The 6,000-nt window shown below is 40.6% G+C and overlaps 1 protein-coding gene across 1 annotated transcript in view; it reads right to left on the minus strand.

Moving 5' to 3' along the window:
• The window catches only part of LOC101738819 (glutathione hydrolase 1 proenzyme), a 54,485-nt gene extending 49,979 nt beyond the window's left edge, over nucleotides 1-4,506 (minus strand). The window contains exon 1 of the mRNA XM_004932176.5: nucleotides 4,118-4,506. The gene's annotated coding sequence lies outside the window, so the exon portion shown is untranslated. The remainder of the gene's footprint in view (nucleotides 1-4,117) is intronic.
• Nucleotides 4,507-6,000: the final 1,494 nt, after the last annotated feature.

Raw genomic sequence — 6,000 nt, forward strand, 5'->3', positions numbered from 1 at the left:
CCCATAGAGATCTACAGCGTAAATGCCGCCACCCACCTTGAGATATGAGTTCTAAGATCTCAGAATAGTTACAACGGCTGCCCCACCCTTCAAACCGAAACGCATTACTGCTTCTCGGTACAAATATATAAATAGGGTGGTGGTACCTACGCATGCGGACTCACGAGAGGTCCTACCATTCCCGATTCTGCGGATCGAATGGTAAACAGTAAACGTCGCCCAAAACACGTCATTTCGGATCCTCCCGATCCACTAACGGTGCTTTTAGGTACCCCAAGTCATTGTTCTCGTCAAACCCGAACTTGCGACGAAGGGCTCGGCGAGTAAACTAACCCACAGACACAACCCACTGAGTTTCCCGCCGGATCTTCTCAGTGGGTCGCGTTTTTGATCCGGTGGTAGATTCTGCGAAGTATTGCGCTTGCCAGGGCTAGTGTTAGCAACGTCGTCCGGTTTGAGTCCCTTGAGCTCACCTACTAGTTAAGGTTATGCGGAAATGGTCTCTTTTTTTTTTCTTTTTTTTTATTGCCTTAGTAGGCAGACGAGCATATGGCCCACCTGATGGTTAGTGGTCACCGTCGCTCATGGACGTCAGCAATGCCAGGGGCAGAGCCAAGCCGCTGCCTACCATAAAGTACTCTCCGCAAGCCTCGTTTGAAGAAGGACATGTCATAGCGCTCGGAAAACACTGTGGAGGGGAGTTCATTCCAAAGCCGGATGGTACGTGGCAAAAAAGATCTTTGGAAACGCACTGTCGTTGAACGCAGCGGTTCCAGATAATATGGATGAACTCTGCTCCGATGGCGGGAGGTGCGATGATAAAAAGGAGATGAGGGAATCATCTCGAATAATTCCTCAGAGCATTCCCCATGGACCAAGCGGTATAAAACACAGAGAGAACCGAAGTCCCTCCGTAGACCCAGAGGTTCCAAGCCATCCGCGAGAGCAGGACTATCGACCATCCGAACAGCCCGTTTCTGTATGGAGTCAAATGGAAGTAGCTGGTATTTGGGAGCCCCGGCCCAGAGGTGAGAGCAGTACTCCACGCGAGGTCGGACCTGCGCTTTATAAAGCGCAAGTCTCTGTCCAGGCGTGAAATACCGCTTCGCTCTGTTGAGAACTCCCAACATTTTAGAGGCCAATTTGGCTTTACCTTCCAAATGACTCTGAAACTGGACATCGCTCGAAATATCGATCCCCAGAATCCCGATACTCGCGGAAAGCTGCAGGGATACTCCTTGAAATTCCGGCGCCATGACAAAAGGGTCCTTCTTCGCAGTGAACGCGCAAACCTGTGTCTTCAATGGGTTGAACTGAACTGAATTCAGTTCACCCCACTTGGAGACCCGCCCCAGAGAGTTCTCCACTTCAGACACAAGTTTTAATCGCCTCTCGTGTACAACGCTTCGAGAGAGACTCTGATGGCCGATATATCGCGCATCCCCCGTGCTATCATCCGCATAGCAATGCGGATGATATATGATGATGATAATCTTAAGGCCATGAGCACATCCCCCGTGCTATCATCCGCATAGCAATGCGGATGATATATGATGATGATAATCTTAAGGCCATGAGCTTAGATAGGGGAAAAACAAGAAAGGGTCCTACCACCAGTAATCACGTAATTTATAATTTTTATTACACGATGTTATACCTTCACCGTGGAAGTCGAAGCTGTAAATAGAAAGCCAACATCGTGGGTAAAAAATGTACCAATCGTTTGGCGAAAGCGTTAGTTATTTGCTTCGAGCGGTTGTGTCAATTGGGCGAGACACTTTGAAGAAGAAAATAAATTTTCCGAATTATTTTCCTATTGAAGTAAAGTTTCTGAGATTAGTGAATGAGTTCATTGCCCATCTGGTGTTAAATGGTTACTGGAGTCAATAGGCATCACAATACAAATACCAACACCCACTTTGAGATGTGAGATGTGATGCTATTTCTAATCGCCGGTAGCTCCAAAGTGCCATTTTGGCTTCACCAGACTGAGGGTGAGGCCTCAATTGGTTAATTGGTGTTCCCTAAAAGGGAAGGCATGAATCGCGGTAGAAATAGACAAGATTGTACCCACCCGATTCGGTAATATTGCAAATTATATATTTTGCGTGTTTTATTCCTTAATTGTAGAAGTCATTAGTGAACATGCGTTAAGTGTGTCTTTCATTAGAAATACCAACATGAGGTATCATTTTTCTTGCGGGAATTGAACACGAGTATAGTCGAATCGATACCAGTACACCGGGCATCTTATCACTTAGGCCACATGGCTTCAGATATTTTTATTTATTTATTAAATAATGTTCTTCCATTCCCCGAATATAACAGTGACTATGCCGAGCTTCAAATACTTAGGCAGGTATCGACTATCCTAAATAAACACTTATTTAACACGTGATCACGAACGACCTCCACGACGAAGGTATAAAGCATCAGTATTATCAAACCGTGCCCGTCTGTGCTACACTGCACTAACAAAAAACATAAGCTAAAACACGAAACTCGTATCGAATTATCACGTACTGCACATCCGCCGCGGGAAGCAGCCGAATAAAAACATCTCTTGTTTGTAGAATTATATAGCAACAAACGTTGGGAAACAGAATGCAACATCCTAATGAGTTACGTCAATGCTACGAAGAAATATTTGCATTGAACGTTTTAGGCTATTTACGTAATTGGCCGTTCCAGTGATGTCAGAAGATAAATCAAACTATCACCAAGACACTTTTACCAAGAACTGCTGCTATCAATTATAATGTTGAGTAGTCTGGTGGGGTATCTTCGAGAAATTATCACCATACTGCTTATGTCTGTAGGGAAGCTGTCTGTTTAAATTTAATCGGAGATTTTACGTCTAATAGTAGTCAAGGCCGCTACTTTCACATTCAAGTTCCAGGTTTCCCTCGGTTACCAATTCGAAGCTGTCAAGCACACAGATGCTCTGAGCCAGAGTGGAGGCCGCTTTTGAAGTCGTCGGGGCCTAACGGATAAGACGTCCGGTGCATTCGTGTTGAGCGATACACCGGTGTTCGAATCTCAGGCGGGTACCAATTTTTCTAATAAATGCGTACTCAACAAATGTTCACGATTGACTTACACGTTGAAGGAATAACTTCGTGTAATAAAAATGAGACCCGCAAAATTATAATTTGCGTAATTGCTGGTCCACTACCACCCTGCCTATTTCTGCAGTGCGTTCCAGTAACCACTTAACACTAGCTGGGCTGTGAGTTCGTCCACCCATCTAAGCAATAAAAAAAAAGATGGACGGGGTCATGATAAACTATAGCCACATCATGCGTCGAACAGTGAGATGAGAACTGGGAGATTCCCTATGTGGTTTGCGGTATCTTCTTCTTCTTATTTTTCAACCTTCGTCCACCCAATGTTGAGTATAGGTCTTTTCATATGCACTCTCTTCTTTTCGGTCTCTTGCCTTTTGCATCCAGTCCTTACCAGCTATTTCATCCAGCGGTATTTCCATCTCATTGTTTGCGGTATAATTTATGCAAATTAATCACACATTGTAAATAAAAACATTGATGACATAAGTAAATTTAGTTTTAAAAATGCAGGGTTAAATGGCAAGTCGAATTAAAAAGAATCATTTTATTATTTTATCCTGGTAGAAACAGCACTGGCAGCTTAGAATATTCAGGCGAAAGTAAAAAAAAAAACATTACATTGTCAATCCTTCCAAATATTCTATCCTTGATACGTTTGCGAATTTTCAAATTTATTAAATCCGTCGTTTTGAAGTTGGTGAGAATTATGTTGAAAGATACACCACAGATACAAGTAAACCTAATAATTGAGTTAAAAAGTTGTTTGAAAAATCTTGGAGAGAACTAGATTAGAGATTAGAAATCGCCGGATTTTCTATTTCTCTACAAAAGCAGACGAAGTCACGACCTCCCAGAGAATATAAAATAAAATAACTACGAACAATAATGAAATACTCTGAGAATTATTTAAAATCAGAGTTTACAAATCAAATAAAATTCAAATATTTGACGTTACCTATTAAATTTAATTTAATAAATTACCAATTTCATTATTTTTTTAATGTAATAAAACGCAGCTTAGCATACAGGTTTTAGCGTGAACAGCTTACCTTATTCGAAAGGAGTTGAAATGTTGATAAGAAGCGTCACTTGCACACCTGTTTCGTCGTCTTTAAAGTAATTCGCACCTTATATTCCATAGACATAAAGCACACAATTCCAATAACTAAAAGAATTCGCGATATTTTTTTAATTCACAATCAAATAAAACTTCACTCGGAAGACCTCGACCGACCGAACGCTGCGGTTCAGTGAATTTCTAAGCGTGGTACATTAAAGGTCGAGTTTACATAACTCGATTTCGAAATTAATTTTGTATTTGACGAGAATAATTTTACAACTGCAACGTTATAAGCGCTTGCGCGAGCGATGGCTTGGAACGAAATAACTCGGGACTACAATTACTTGTAGCTCTCGTGGACGCATCCTTTTAGGGTTCAACCGGACGCGAGAACGGGATTCTGTACGAGAAATTTGACGACCATAATTTAGTCTTGAGAATGTACTTGTAGAAATGTTATGCATTTCTTCATTCAAAACAGAATGTTTTACGTTCATCATTTATTTTCAGTTTTAATTTTGTTTCCCAATAAGAACTAAATAAATAAATAAATAAACTTATTTGTGTTTTTGTCGTTTTAAACTAATTAAGTAATTTATTATTCAACAAACTGTTCTTTATTCCAGTTTTAATTTTCTTTTATTTTGTATCATTTTTATTTTTAACACCGAAAATTTAATTTTTAGAATACGTTCGCGATGTGCAATGCTAAGTTTAATTTCTACTAATTATATTATATAAATTTTTCAGAGTTGCTGCATTAATTAATGTATTTGTCGTTTCTGCAACCTAGCCCATAGATACCACAACTTACTGAGTTTCTCGGCAAATCTTCTCTGTGGTTGGCGAATCCGGTCCGGTGGTAGATTCAGGGAATCAGTGCTCTTACTAAGACTAGTGTTAGCGAATCCTCTCAGGTTGAGCCCCGTGCGTAGCTGAAATAGCTAAGCTAGCAAAGGGGCTATCAACGATTCCGTAGGGGAAAAATATTCGTTTAGATAAATTGACCACTGAATTCAATATAAAGAGTTCGTGTGCACTTCGTTTTCTGCACCGTTTGAAAGACATGGTTCGCTGAGCAATTTAGCCACAGTCACAGGACGCGAATTAAATCATTGGGTCAATGAAATAGTCGTTTGTTGCTGTATCAATTTTATGAGTACTGAACTTACTTTTTTTTATTTATTGCTTAGATGGATGGACGAGCTCACAGCCCACCTGCCCGTGCGGACTCCCAAGAGGTCCTACCACCAGTGATTACGCAAATTATAATTTTGCGGGTTTGGTTTTTATTACACGATGTTATTCCTTCACCGTGGAAGTCAATCGTGAACATTTGTTGAGCACGTATTTCATTAGAAAAATTGGTACCCGCCTGCGGGATTCGAACACCGGTGCATCGCTACATACGAATGCACCGGACGTCTTATCCTTTAGGCCACGACGACTTCAAAGCAAGCTACTAGCACTGCTTGAGTGTTCGTGATTCAAACTTTATTAATACCAAATCACAGACGGTGCCTACATATACAGTCAAACCTGGGTAAGTGAGAACTGGATAAGTGAGAAAACTCTATAAGTGAGAGTAATACCCAGGACCCGTCATTTTAAGCTCTCAAAACCTCTATTAGCGAGAAACAGAAACCTCTGTAAGAGAGAGTCGTTTTTCCCTCATGGACCTCCATAAGTGAGACTGCTACTTATCTATACCTCTATAAGCGACAGTCGAGCTTTATTTATTTATATTATTTAGGAAGAACAAATGAAAAAACAAATTACAAATTTAGCATCTGCGATTTTATGACTCCTTAACTTTTGTGGAATTTCCTTCCATTATTTTTGAATTGTTTTCTTGTCAATATTAAACATATT

Source organism: Bombyx mori, chromosome 8, assembly GCF_030269925.1.
Source record: "Bombyx mori chromosome 8, ASM3026992v2".
In the NCBI taxonomy this organism is placed as follows: Eukaryota; Metazoa; Arthropoda; class Insecta; order Lepidoptera; family Bombycidae; genus Bombyx; species Bombyx mori.